Source organism: Gossypium hirsutum, chromosome D12 (genome assembly GCF_007990345.1).
Source record: "Gossypium hirsutum isolate 1008001.06 chromosome D12, Gossypium_hirsutum_v2.1, whole genome shotgun sequence".
In the NCBI taxonomy this organism is placed as follows: Eukaryota; Viridiplantae; Streptophyta; class Magnoliopsida; order Malvales; family Malvaceae; genus Gossypium; species Gossypium hirsutum.
The window spans coordinates 1559226-1575334 of NC_053448.1; the positions used below are offsets into that span (position 1 = coordinate 1559226).

Sequence of the window (16109 nt, forward strand, 5' to 3'; positions counted from 1 at the left end):
TGGGTTTTTTTTCGGTTTTGTTTGATTCATTTTTTTGAATAAAAGAAAAGAGAAGGAAAAGGGAGGAGAGCTTACCTTCGCGGGTGAGCCGATGACGCCTTCTTCTCCTCTGCGAATAGGAGTCGAAACGGGCGGAGCTAGATCTGAAACGGCATAGAAGGGAAAATGAGAAACGGCGCTCTCCTTTCCTTCTGCCAAACTGAATGAAGACCTTAGATTTAGGGTTTTTTTAGTTTTTAAAAGTTTAAAGCTTCGTAAAACGGCACCGTTTTGTGCTTGTGACCCAGTGACCCAACCGAATGCGGCTTGATCGCGCGTCTTGGTTGGGGAGGGGATATTTTCATGATAGGCCCTCTTATTTCATGCAGTAGTTCAATCTGGTTTTTTTATTTTTTAATCTTGCCGTGTAATTTTCTGCTGATTTCACTTCGACCCTTATTGAAACGCAGCATTTTAAGGGGTAGGGATTAATTTCCCTTTGACCCCTCTTTGTTGCTCGCGTGCTTTCATGCCCTCATATTTATTTTGAATTCCCTTAAATTCAACCTTGATTTCAAATACCATTCTTTGTTTTTACTATTTTTATTATTTTTATTACTATTTATTATATACTGCTATTACTATTTATATTTATTTTTATACTATTATTTTTTTAACGTTTCATAAACATATGTACTACGTGATATATTGTTTATTTTAGACTAACATATATATATTTTACCATATACTTTCATTAAAATTATTTTTACCTCACCTACATATGATAGATTTCTTTAATTATAATTATTTATCTTAAGTTGTCTTGTAAATTGTTATATATTTTATAACATTTCTTTTACATACAATAATTATTTTCTTTTAAAAAATAAAATAAAAAACCTACTTCATATGTTACTTGTTTCAACCTTTCTATATATTATTATTATGTATATTATTTGGTATATTATATATTTTCCTTATGTATTTGCTTTAAATTTGCTTCGTTATTATATTCTTTATATAGTATTTCTTTTATTTCCTTTAAATCCATTGCAAACTCGTATGTATATACATTATTATGACGAAATTCTATGCATATAATTTATTGTACATTGATAAATTTGGAATCGTCCCCTTTGCATGTTTCTTTATTTTACTCTAAAACTTATTATACTTTGTTTGTATTGATTTGCTTGATGTTCCTTAAAATTCATTTGGCTTTTAATGTTAATATTTGTAATACGTAAATGGGAGATAATTGCTCTTACGTAGATTGTATTGTTTGCTCATACATCTCGTTTCTTTGATATTCATTAGTATACGTCTTAATTTACGATAATCAATTCGCATGGTACATTTATTATACAATCGTTTTTATTCATTAAAAGATTACAATTACAAAGTTATTTCATTCAAAAGAACTTTCAAAATATTCGAAGTTTGGAATCCTCGAGAGAATTGAGCCCTAATGTATTGGGTTCCAATTTTCTCTCGAATCTAAATAATCGAAAATTTTCAAACATAAAATTCAAATAAAACCCATTCTCGGGATTCAACACGTTGTTCTAACCATGAATGAGTGTTATTTCTGAGACAGGATTTTAAGTAAAGGCAATCTTCGATATTTGGGAATTTGGTGAAATCGAACCCTACTTACTGGGTTTATCTCTCTTTTACCCAATATCAAATCCCTTCAAAGCATAGTTTTAAAGGTCAAGAGATAATTTAATTTTGAGATTTAAAATGTTGCACTCTAACTTACTGAGTGTGACGATTTATTTCTTTGAAATAAGTGAATCTCATCGGTCTAATTCATTTTATCAAAAGAAAAGGATCGTATTTTAAAATCTTTTCAAAATTTCGACATTAAGACACTAAACAATCAATTCGGTACCAATTTTGGGCGTTACGAGGGTGCTAACCCTTCCTCGTGCGTAACCGACTCCCGGACCTGTTTTCTCAAAATTTGCAGACCTAAAATTTATTTTAATGGTGACCCGGTCACACCTTAATAAAAGATCGGTGGCGACTCCCATTTCTATTTTTAAAAGTCGATCTCCGTTTTTTTTAAAACTTACAAAATCGGTGTCGACAGTGAAGCATGTCATATTTAATTTATTAATACCTTGAAGAACTAGTGAGACCCAATTCTAACCAATGAACACACACAAGTAGTTCTCATTCAAACCATATTACTTGCCCACATAAAAATAAATTCCATACTTTGACATACATAATCATGTTATTTTTCGCAAATAATTAGAATAATTAAACACTTAAGGATTTAAAAAATTTAATTGATAAGGCAAATATTCTAAGATATCAAATATGGATATTAAACAAATATATTTTTTAGTAATTTAAGCAAAGGATATGTAAATACCAAAAAATAGAGAAGAAATAAAAACCAATTAGATCTCACAAGCTTGTAGAATCAAAACCTCATAATTCTTTTGACTAGTAAGAATTGTAACGACCCGATTTTAGTCGGTGTTGAAAATTGTAGTTTCGAATCAAATTTTGTAAACCGTGTTAGTGAAATTATGAATAAAAGAATTTATGCATTAAATTTGAAAATATATTAGTGGATGGTGAAGTAATAAAACCGAGAAAGCAGTTAATTATAGTATATGGTCTAAACTACAAAGGTGCAATCGCTATTGACTTTTTAATTTAGAAAATGCACGAAGGCTTATGTAGCAATTATGCTAGGGACCTAATGGTTATTTAACCACTAGTTAGTAGCATTTTATGAGTAAATCCTCCATCATTATTATATTCTTTATAATATATAAAATAACCTTAAGTTAATTAGCTAATTTAAGATTAATTAAATTTAAACTTTACATTTAATCTATGTATAAAACCAAGTGAGTGGGAGAGAATAAATGGTCATCCTTCTCTTTGGTGTTGTCGTCCCTTACTTAAGAAAAGAAAGAAAATTTTTCTAAGTTTTTACAAACATCCAACCAACAAATTGGGTAAGGAAATTAAGCTTTTTCTTTGTGATTGTTATAAATGTTTGATCATCTAAGCTTGATCTTACATTCCTATTCTTTAGATTTCTAAGTCAATAAGTTTTATTCAAGTTGTTATTAAAGGATTTAGTAAGCTTTAAGATTGATTTTGGTGAGATTATGATTATAAGCTTAGATTATGTTAGGACTAAAATAGAAAGTAGTGAAAAGTGTAGAATTTGATTGGAAATTTAATTAATCCTTATAGTAATTTTATGAAATTAGGGATAAAATTGAATGCAGTGAAAACTATTAAGAATTATTTTTATAGATTGAAAGCTTAGGGTCCCTAGTGCTTAAATATAAAATCGGATTTTGATTCAATGCTAAATATCCAAAGATACAAGCATTTCAGATATAGAGACTAAAATGAATAAAATGCAAATTATGTTAAACTGTCGTGTTTTCATGCATTGTGTGAAACTAGTATTATTTCTATTATTGACTTTTTCGTATGTAACTAAAGATGACGTCGTGCCATTTCAAGATAAAGGAAATGCGAATGCCATAGACGAGTAACCTATTCCGGTTTGTGTTTTCATGATTTGTTTTCAATACATAGTTTGATAGTGTTAAATTGCTTAAGGTGATGTTTATATGCTTATCTGATGAAAGGCAAGTAAACTTATATTATGATTAATCACTAAATATGATGAAAGAATAAATTTGTATATATGAACATGTGAATATGATGAATATATAAATGTTGAGTATTCATATGTAAATGATTTGAAGATGACATGAAATTGTTCTACAATGATTCTTGATATGAGAGTATATTTATGCTTTGAAACAGTGAATACCCTATTAATAGTCTTGAATTGAGTCAGGTATAGTTGGCATGCATTAAGATTAGTGCAAGGGATTTTACTTTGATTTATACCAATCAGGCACAGAGTCCATATTATACTCCGGGCGTACATATTAAGATTTGATCACTTATAATGAGATTTTTATAGATATAAAGTTTTAAGTCAAAAATGAGCTTGAAAATGGTGAAATTTGGATTTCTAAGTTAAATCTCTGTTTCTAAAGTATTTTCATCTTATTTTGATGTACTTAAAAGGTTTTTAATCTCAATTTAACATATCGTTAAAGGATTTTAGAGAATTGATGATTTTTCCTCTTGAATCCTCACATATGAGGATTTTTTTTGGAATATTGAAATATGAGTTTGTAGGAATTTAAAATGGTTTATATCTATTCTAATATGAGATGTTTAGAATCATATTTAAGTAATGGAAATAAGAATTGATTAAAGAAATCAATTATTTCGGTAAATCTAGTCAAACTTTCAGTTTAAGAGGGAAGAAGATGGATCTGCATTTTTGTTGATGTTTAGATGTGATTGTGGATGCTAATAATTATTTTACCTTGTGTTTAATGTGTATGCAAAGTTCGAGATCCATCAAAGCCCTCTACGAGTAAGGCAAAAGGCAAAGAGAAGCTCGTTTGAGCTTTCGGTAATCGAGTGAAAGCTAAATTGATGAGTGATCTGGAGTGCTGCATGTAAGCACTCATAGAGTTAATCGAGAGCTTAGGTTAGCCTAAACACCTATCCTAAGTTCCGAGTGTAAGCCTTCTTACTCGATCTTGTTTTACCTTGCAAATAATGCTTGTGTGTTGCGATATGTGATTTGTAATGAGTTTATAGCAAAATGTGATGTGTTTATGTCAATATATGACTTATGATTTGTTGGTTTTGTGCACACATATGAGATTATAGTGTTTGTAGCTCAAAGAGCATTGTGTTGGCACTTGATAGTACATTACATGTATTGTGGATGTGGACAAACAAGAATGTGCATGAAACAATAAATGATTGCGTTTAAATGGATATGTTGGCCTTTTGATCTCTTGATATCATTGAATATAGTTGGCATGACATAGGATTTGAGTACTCACACATGTGTTTTGTATATGGGCATTGAGGCCCTGGGATATGTTGGAGACAAAAGGGAATGTTGAACTTTGACTCCATTCAATGGGACATGTTGATGTGTTGAAGAGTGATAGCTTATGCTACACTTATATGGGCCATGTTAGATTCTTTAAGTCATTAGTGTGTTGGAGATCAGTTTATCCAATGAAATGTGTCTGTATATATGTTTTTCAAATCACAAGTAGCCAATATATCAACTATGAATTGATTGAACTATCCTTAAAAGTGCAATGATTGCTTGCCTTAGTATGCGTTCCTTTAACCTCAGATATTCTGTTTTATTGTGGCATCCTTGAGCACTCACTGAGCTTTGTAAAGCTCACACTCGTGTTTAAATATTTTGTAGAGAGATAGCTCAACTAATGAGGGGAAGTGGGCAAGCAAAGTGATCCATTCAAGGCAATTTGGTCGAGTATATGTTGAGGATTTTGAACTCATTAATAAAAGCAATGTAGGTAGTTTTTATGGGACTAGATTATTTTAATTTTGGTACTGTAAAATGGACTTTAAGGACTATTGTTAAGGAATTTAAACTTGGTTTTTGATCTTTCGATTGCTTGTGAATAATGATTTTGATGATGCATGATTGTTGATTGAAGTTTGTTGTTAAAAGTTTGCATGAATCTTCAATGAAAATTTGATAAAAATGGTTGAACGGTATCATGGAAGTTTTGGTATGTTTTGAATGACCAAATAGGTCTAAAATGTGCATTTAGAATCTTTAAGAAAGCATGAATTGCTTTTATAGCATGTTGTATAATTGAGTGTGAAGTTAAGGACTTGTATGTTAGCATAACAAATTACTTGGGGTGCCAAATTTTGCTAAGGTGTATTAAAATGTATTTGAGCACGTTTTGAGTGATGTATGCTTGCAATATGACATGTTAGAATAGAGAAATAAGCCTCAACGCATGAAATGGTATGTTTGGTAATGAGTCAAAACGAAAAATGCAAGTTGTTGGGTCGTTTCTACACAAATTGCAGATGACGTTGCGACAATGTTTGAATGACGTCACAACGAGGGATCAACGTTGGGACGTCCAAAGTCACATCATCATGATGAGGGGTGTAACAGCCCGATTTTGGGTCTAGTCGAAACAGTGGTTTTGGACCACAAATCCGACGAGGAAAAAAATGTAATGGCCTGAATTTTTAGAGGTGTCGGAACGGTGATTCAAGATCACTAAATTCGACAAATGGGTAGAAAATATTATTAATTTAGTGAGTATAAGTTAAATGTGAAGTTAGGAAAATTTTTGAAATAGTGAATAGTACACTAGAAATAAATATTAAAATAATTAAAATCGAAAATGAGGTATCGAGACCTTGGGGATTTTAAACTGAGCCATAAACATTTTATAAATATTTATGTAGTGTTAAAAAGTTAGTATTAAAGTTTCGTTAAGAAATTTTAAAGTTCCGATAATTAATTGAACAAAAAGGACTAAATTGTAACAAATACAAAATTATGGGAAATGATTAAATAGCTTAAATGATAAAAGGAAGAGGGCTTAAAAGGAAAATAGACCCAAGGTCTATTTGGGCTGGACGGAAAAGGCATGAAATCAGCAACAAAGTAAGGAGAATTAAGGACAAAATTGGAATATTGCAAAATTTACTTAATAAAGTTAGGACTAATGTGGAATTATCTAGATTTCTCTTTATTTTTCTGCATTATCATCAGAAAAAACACCATAGAAGGGTTTCCTTAAGCTGGTTCTTCCCATTTTTACTGCAGGTAAGCTCAATTCTTGATTATTTCTTGAAAATTTTATGTTTTTGTGACTTTTACAAGTAGGCCCACTTGTTGAATTCATTAGTTTTTGATTCTATGAAGAAGTTGAAAGTTGCTATGAATATGTGCTGGAAGTATATGATGATTTAGCATGGAATTAGAGCTTTAAATTGTTCATATGCTGATTTTATTGAAAGAATTGAATAGAAAGTGAATGTTTGGGACCTAATAGTAAAAGAGTTTGAAGATAGAGTTAAATGTGGAAATTCTGAATTTCAATAGTTGTGTAACAACTTATAATGTCTAGGTAAAGTATTAATTCAGAAAATTAGATTAATTGAGGGGTTAATTGAGAAAGGACCGAATTGTATAAACTGTGAAATTTGGGGTAAAATGGAAACCAACATTTTGCACTAAAGCAGTTTTGGACAGCAGCAGTAGTCTAACTTTGAAAAATCACCAAAAATTGTGGGAATTGAATTATAGGATTAATAAAATATGAAATTAAATCTTGTTGAGTCTAGTTTCTCATAGAAGAAACGGTTTAAGTAATAGAATTGTAAATTTTGAGATATTTGAAGTTTAGTTAGACCAAGTCAGAATGAGTTTGGAATCCCCTGTTCTGACTTTGGAAAATTGTTAAAAATTATACAAAAATAATTATGAGTTATAGTTTATATGCTTAGAATACTTAATGAGTCTATTTTCAAAATAAATAAATGGAAACATCATCCGAATTCTGTATAATGAGATAATTAATTTTTAGTGAAGAGAGGTCAGAACTGTCAGACAGCGAAACAGGGGAAACTTTAAAGAATAAAATGTACTATTTGGCTAAACCAAAAATTCTGAATTTTTTATGGTAATAATATATATGAATCTAGTTTTGGTGAAAATTTACGGATCTTAATTTTATGTTCTGTAGCTCTGGGGAAAAATAATTTAGTGACTCTAACTCAGACGGACAACTTGAATCTTACATACAAGAAAATAGTGAAAGTACGAATAATGTTGTTTAAATGTGTTATACACATTAAGGATGAGGAATGGAGAGGAGGTGGAGGAAAATTGGGAAATATATGAATGATTTGTGTATAATTGGTCATATGTTTGATTATAACTGATAAACAATGAAATATGAATGATGCTTATATTTGTGTATTATTGGTCATGGTTTAAGCTCATGTGTGAAAATAAAATTTCATAGTATGTGCGTATGGTATATTCGGTATATGATTTGGCATGAAATAATGTCATGAATGGTTTATCATGTGGTTAGTTCCAAAAAGAGTTATGTTTAAATACACTAGCTTGCAACTATGGTTGAATGATATGTTTATATCTTGTGTGATGTGCATAGGAACAAGTGTGGAAAGATAATGAAATAGTAAGTTCATATGGCCGAAATTTAATGATTAAATGTTAATTTCATGAATTATATAATGTATGATGAAATATATATTTATTGTTGAAATGAAAATAGAATAAAAATGCGAAAACTGAATAAATGATCAAATTGAGCGGAACGCCGGATTTGAGTACTTCTGATCAAGTGACAAAGTGATAAGTGGTAACTTAGCTACACTTATCTGATCAAGTGACAAAGTGATAAGTGGTAGCTTTAGCTACACTTATCTGATCAAGTGACAAAGTGATAAGTGGTAGCTTTAGCTACACTTATCTGATCAAGTGACAAAGTGATAAGTGGTAGCCTAGCTACACTTATCTGATCAGGGACAAGTGATAAGTGATCATACGTAAGACCATAGTTATACTATGGCCAAGAGGAAGTGAAGTACTCAATTTTCCGTAACCGTTCCCTAATTTGATTAAGGATGGTAAGTGACAAATGGGCCCAAAAGAATTAAAGCAAATGGATAAGTGGTTGTGTATTTATAACAGGATGATGTTGTTATTTAAGCTAAAGTGATATTTTCATTGCAAAATTGAGAATTTCATAAATGTGTTATTGAATGGTATAATTGATAAACATTGAGATAAATGGTAAATACGTATTAGTGTTGAACTTAATGTCATTGAATTGTATGTGAATTAAATGGAAATTGCTAGTGATATGATTTAAATTGTGAGCATGAGAAATTGCGAATTGAATGAAATGGAAATGAAGCATTGAATTGCATGAGTATGTATCGGGTCTCGTAGGCCCTAATTATTATGATTATAATATTTTGAGGATATATTGTGAAAATTTATAGAAGCATGTTAATTATTTGAAAGTTTTAATTTAGATGAAATTTTATAACTCGGTTTAATACGTTTACAAGTGTATGTGTTTTGGTAATGCCTCGTACCCTATTCCGGTGTTGGATACGGGTAATGGGTGTTACAAGGGGCCTATTCTATATTACGTCACGGCGTGGCGATCATGTCGTCATGACATAGCACATCGAGTGATTATGCCTTATTTTACTTCCTTTGCAATCTACTCCCAAGTTTTAGGTAATGAAATTGGAGTCCAAAAATGCTATAAAATGCTTTGAAATTTTGCATGATTGAGATTTAGATGGTTAATTTTGTGATACTACTTACAATTTCGTAAAATGGTTACTTCGTACAGTTTGATGTTTTTACGATTTGGTTCCTAAAACCTTTATTTTTTTAAATTAATTGAGGATTACTAATCAGTTTAAAGTGATTCTTTCAATATTGTTTTTAACATAAGTCTAGATTTGAAATGTAATTCTAGAATTTTTATTTGAGTGATTCGTATGATGAATGCAAAATGATAGTTTTGCCATTTTTGAATAATTTTGTTAGATAAGCATGCTTTATAAGATTGGTATGATTATCTTTCACGGTTTGATTGCTAATTATGCGTGAAAATATTGCAATGTGAATGGTGGTTTATAGTGTGGTCACATAAATTATATTGAATATTGAATGATGAATTTGAATTTGAATCTGTATATAAGCATTATAGCATAGATAATAGCATGTGAAAGACCAGCGATACGATTGTTACTAGTCTTGAGGGCTCATACGGTTATAAAACGAATCAATTTATTCAAATATAAAATGAGAAAGTGAAATTGTTCATATGATATGCCTTAATTTATATGTAATTGAGATGACATTATAGATGAATTCAAATATTGATATATGATATAAAAGTAAGCATAAGAGAATTATATTAAAACCATGAGACAAGAAATGTAAACATGATTTATGTTATAGTTGAATTTCATATTAAGTGTACAAGTTTATTTTGGTTATAATGATTATTGTGTTGAATCAGGTTAGCACCACTAAGCCCAATTGCTTAACGTACGGTTTTGTTTGTTTCGTGCGCAAGTCTCGGACGAGAGCTTTAGTAGACTCAAGCTCAAGCATCCATTAATGTCTCCAAACTCAGCTTAAAAGACATCTCGATATTTTATATGTATATACGTGTTTTGAGTCTCATGGCATGTACCTAGGTTAGTTGGTATGCTCTTAAGTTAATATTTAGTACTTATGGCATTGTAACCTATAAAGTATGAAATGTTAAGTTTTATCATTTGAAATGTGATTATCTATGTTTGTTTATATAAGTCTGAATGTGTTAGCTGGTAGATTAAATCTTAATACTTTGGATACTATGGTTTAATGATATTTGATTGTGTTATGTTAAATTGGTGATTTTGCATTAGTGTAATATTGCGTTATGTTTTAGGTACAATTAGGTGAGGTTTGAATGTTTGAAAATGTGCATTTTAGGCCATTTGACCATTAAGTCTCGAGACAGTGAGAGCATGTCTCGAGACCGTCAGGAAAAAAACTTACCATATTATCCATTCAATTTGTTAATGTCTCAAGACATGTTAATTTGGTCTCGGGACAAACTCATCTAGGTCTCAAGATTACTGGCCTATGTCTTGAACAAAGGCACATCAAAGCTAAATAACTTTTGCCCTGCTCCAGGTCTTAAGACAAGAGGTTCTTGTCTCAAGACATGAAAACATCGAAGCTAAAATTGGAAAACATAGGAGGTCTTTCTTGAGACCAAGTCTTGGTATTTGGTTTTCAAAAGAAAATGATCTAAATCTAGTAGGATATACCAATGTTTACTAGGCTAGGAAAATAGATTATTGAAAGAGTAAGCCAGGTGCATGCTTTTATCTTGGCAACAATTTGGTTTCTTGGTATAGCAAAAAGCAAAAGTCTAATCCTCATCAATTTCTAAAAGTCAATTATATTGTTGCTAGAGGATGTTGTGCACAACTCTTTTGGATAAGAAATGTTGGAAGATTATGGTGTTAAAACAGATGTTACAACAATATTTTGTGGCAGCACCAGTGCTATAAATATCTTCAAAAGCCTAATGCTTTGTTCTCACAAAAAGCACATTAACAAAGACACCACTTCATTTGGGAGTTAGTGGAATCTAACAATGTGGTATTAGAATATGTTTCAATAGAAAGACAACTTTTTTATATTTTCAAGAGCTTTGATACGCACAAGTTCGAAAGTCTAAGAAGTGCTCTTAAGGTTTGTCAAGTTTAATAAGGCTTGGAAAAAGTAAGGGGACTTTGATGTGAATAAAATAGTATCATTTTTCTTCTAATCTTTCCTTAATTTTATTCAAATTTGTGTTCAATTTTGGGTTGGTATTTATTACATTATGCGATTCCTAAAAATCGGGGTATATTTCTAATTCTACAAATCTTTTATATTCACTCGACTTTTGAAAAAAAAAACCTAATTTGTTTTTTAAAGGTTCTTTAAATTGTCTACTACCAATATTTTATTCTATTTGCTATAATAGTGAAAACAAGAGGAGAACAATTTGTTGTTCCAACCTAAGCTTCAACTTCCAATCCTTCTCCAACACCAAGTCCAAGACATTCATTTACACCTACACCTTTTAGCTCTAAACAATCTACTAGAATAGCTTAAACTTCTTTGAAAAAGATTGTCTTTTCAAGCAAAAATCTAATGGAGATTGATAAGTCTGATGATGAAAGGTCAATTTTTCCTCCTATTATTGCAATTGATGAATCGAGGAATAAAGTTTATCTTGATCTTGATGAATGACTCAATCCCAAAGAGAGCATAAGAAACAAGATCCTAGTGCTCTCTCTAACTCATAAAAGACTAAAGTTTCCTTCATTTGGTTTTAATCCTCTTAACAAACCCGAGAAACACATTATTTATGAGTTTGAAAAACTTGGTAAATAACCAAATTTTGGGGAGAATACAATAATAGAATGAATATATGTCATCGAGAAAGATTTTAGCGCTCAAGAAATAGCATCTTAAGCTTTAGACTCCTTGAGAAAATCTAGAGTTGTTGATGCTCAAACAATTGATATAAAGGAGAAGATCAATAGTCTAGTTGAATCAAATCTTGAAGAGGAACAAATTAAAGAAACTGGTAATTAGAATGTTGAAACAATTTGAACAATATTATGAGTAACATTATAGGTGTTGTATCTATGTTGACAATTTTAACTTGGTACTTATATCTATGTTGACAATTTTAACTTGGTACTTATCTTGATTCATTTATGTTTTTTAGTAACAATAAAGATAGGCTTTTATGTTATAGGAAGCTAGATATTATAAAGTCCAAATTTTGTGGGGTTTATACTTTTTTATTATGAAAGATATAAGATTAAGATGATTGAGGGGATTGAGGCCATAATGCAATGGACAATTTAAGTCAACCAATCTCTATTTTCATAAGGATGATTTATCGTCATTTGAAGCTGCATTGAAGAATTTATTCAAAGAGCTTTTCATCCTCATCTTCAGCGCACATTGAGAGGGATTTATCATTTGTGCATTAAAGATTTAATCCTCTCCTGTGAAAGTTGATAAAAACCTTTAGTAGGAAAGGTTGAGTAAGAAATAATCCTCGAATTAGAGGTTGTATTATGAGTTGATAGTTCCTTCTTTGGACAAGATTCTATAATTGTAAATGGTTTATTGAATTGTGTAACCATTATTAGTGTTCATGTTCTTACATTCTTCACTTGCGATTGCTCTTGTTCAACATATTATTTTAACCGTCCAAATAATATCTTCTTTTCACACTTAACTAGACATTGGGTTTATAGTTACATCCTACATGCATGTACGTCAAATATAGAGAAACCCTTTTACGAGGTGATGTTTCAAATAAAAATAACTTGATTTTTAAAAATGGTAAGATATGTTTTAGGTCCATGTACTTTTCATACATTTGAAATTTAGTTCCTTTACTTCTATTTCAAGGAATTTGGTCTTCCTACTTTTTGGAATTAAAAATGTAAGATTAATTATTAACAGTATTAAAATTCTTCTGTTAAATTCTTGTTCAGTACAATGTTGTTTTATGTTACATGATTACCGAGTAAGTTTTTTTTTAATTTCCAGATGTCATACCGGTGAATTTAGCAATGTTACAAATTGAACTTCAATTTTGAAATTCGATAAAATGAGCTAAATTCTTAAAAATAAAAAATAGATTATATTTTAAATCTAGAAAGAGTAGTGAAACATTTTTTTTTGGATGAAAAATAGAACAAAGATACATCAAATCAAATGCTAATAAGCACTAAAAGTTTTGTCTTGTTGAAGAATCATAGACACAACATGAGGAGGCACTTTAAAAATCTGTAAGCTTGACTGTCACATTAAGCTGAACTTCAATCCTTCAGAATTCATAAATGAAAAATAAAGTAAAAATTAATTAGTTTTGTTTTGGTATGCTAGGTTTTTGTTTAGATTAGAATGAATTAAGAAGCAATAAGTTGAAAGTTCCTTCTCATATTTAATGCATTAATTATATGAGGCACTAAGGACAATTAGGGTTCATTAAAAATAAAGTAATTTGATTAGTCATAAATTTTGACAAAGAGACATCAATGATTTTATTATTAACTCAATTAAAAACGTTTAGAATGATTTCCCTAAACCCCATTTTCAAATAAAATGGACATCTAACATGATATTAAATTCAAAGAAAGAAGATCATATTTTCAGATATTTTAATTTTATATATAAATTATTATGTATTTTAGATTTTGTATTCACCTTGTATAATATCCGTTCCTTTAGTTAAATTGTATTTTATATAATTCGCTTCTTAAGCCATAAGGTTATACTTTATATTAACAAAATATTTTTCAGTTTTTAATTATATAACTTTAATGTATGATGGGCCTTAAAAGACTAAATTTAGAGGTCCAATACGGACTTTAAAGCCGAATTCTTGAATTAATTTATTTGGCTTATACCCATACATATTAGGTTAGTAACTTTCTTGTATTTCGATTTATATGTCTTGCTTAAGAATTATCTTTCTCTGGTAAGGTGCTGACACTGCCGAGAGAAAAAGGAAAGAATTTGATGTCGAGACTGAGAGCACGGAGTAAAAAAAATACAAATTATCTTCCTCTCAGCTCATTACGCAGAAGACCTCTCGGTAAATATTTTTGCATAAATTATATTCTTTGTTTATTTGACTTGTTCATAGTTCTGTTTTGAATCCACGCAATAATTACAAAGCTTCACGGGTGGAAGATACCTGCGAGCTTATGAATTATTTTTATCTGGACAATTTATCCAATTGGAGCATTTTCAACTTGATGCTCATCAAAGCATGGAGTTATAGAAAGCTTCTACAGTTGCCGAGTTGTGTCAAGTGCTAGTTAAGACAAATAAGTCAAGTATTTATCCTCTTTTCGATAGAATTATTCGTCTTGTGCTAACTCTTCCTGTGTCTACTGCAACAATCGAACGAGCATCTTAGGAAATAAAAATTGTGAAGACAAGGCTTCGCAACATAATGGAGGATGATTTTCTTTCAAGTTACTTGGTGGCATACACCAAAAAAGAGATAGCTCGAGAATTTTCAACATATTCCAGCATTGATGAGTTCGATCTTATGAAAGAGCTGAGGGTGCAATTTAAGATGCTTAGTATTGAGAAATAAGACTAAGGTCAAGTTTTTTTAATTTAATTTTTTAGATTTATAATAATATTTATGAAATTTTTAGTATAATATTAGTTATTCTTTTTTACATATTAAAAAGAAATATTTAATTTTCTTTTAAATTTAGAAGTTTCATCTCATAAAATAAAATCTTGAATCTTTCCCCGTTAAAAATTAAGCTTGAATTGAAAGTTGAAAGCATGAAAAGAAGAGATAATATAGCTTGAATTTTCATTCTTTCACTCAAATAATTTATTTCACGTAAACTAAATTTTTATAATTCAATTTTAAAAATTATCAAAAAATTATTAAATTATTTAAAATTTTTCATTTAAGTTTTCCGCAGTTATGTTTAACCTATTATTTTCTAGAAATATTAAACTAAACTTAAAGCATGTTACTAGGAAAATCTGAAACATACCAATTTAGGTTATGTAATTCATTAAAGGATAAAAAAACACTTAAAACGCTTTTTTAAGATTAAATTTTGTACTATATAAATGTGAATTTAGTCTCTATTCTTTAATTTGATTAATTTTGGTCTTAGTATTTTTTGAAATGATAAATTTTAGTCTTTGTACTTTTTTAAAGTTGAAATTTTAGTCCCGATCCAAACTATGGGAGTTAAATATGTTCTGTTAAATTCAATTACTAGACATGTACTATGCATACAGTTGTAGATTTAGTTCGTGATCTCTAATTGGATCATTCTAAGTCCTTATACTTTTTAATTTTGAAATTTTTGTCCCGATGAACAAGAACTATCGTTAAGCCATTAATATGTGGAAATAAAAAGTTGACATGTTATTACACATATGTTAATATGTTTGCCACATCAAATTTTGGAAATAAAAGAATCTAACTGAATGAATTTAACAACTATTGTTTGGCGGGGACTAAAGTTCTGAAATTTGAAAAATACAAAGACTAAAAATGACTAAATTAAAGTATAAGGACTAAATCCATAACTTTCACAAAGTATAAAGATTAATAGCAGAATTTAGTCTTTTTTAAAAGCCTAGTGAAAAATACATAGCTAATATATATGGTGATAAAGAATTATTTAACTGCCACATTAGTCATCCATTAAAGATTTCACAAACTTTCGAATAGTTAATGATCATGTTGTAACTACTTAAAATTGAGTGACTAAAATGTAATCTTTCAAATAATTCATTGATCATTTTGTAACATTTTAATATTAATCAAAGTTTGAATGAGGTTTAATTTATAGCACGGGAAGCTCCGTCGAATAAGTAATAATTTCGAAGGCTATAGGCCTGTTTCGTATAGTAATTTGTTTGTATCATAGGGAAAAAGGATGAGAGATGGTATAAGATCGCAGGGGCATGCCTACCAAGATGAATTTTATATTATATAATATCAGGATTTCAAATTCAAAGTAGAGAATATTTAAAGGAAATGAAGGCTGCCGCAGCCAGCAATATTTGGCCGCTGCTGCAATTAAATTAAGCCTAATTCATGATGCACAAACAAACAAATATCTACCATCCAAGA

General features: G+C 29.9%; 1 pseudogene; it reads right to left on the minus strand.

Moving 5' to 3' along the window:
* Nucleotides 1-3899, minus strand: part of LOC121224471 (brefeldin A-inhibited guanine nucleotide-exchange protein 1-like) — an 11309-nt pseudogene extending 7410 nt beyond the window's left edge.
* Between the last annotated feature and the right edge of the window lie 12210 nt (nucleotides 3900-16109).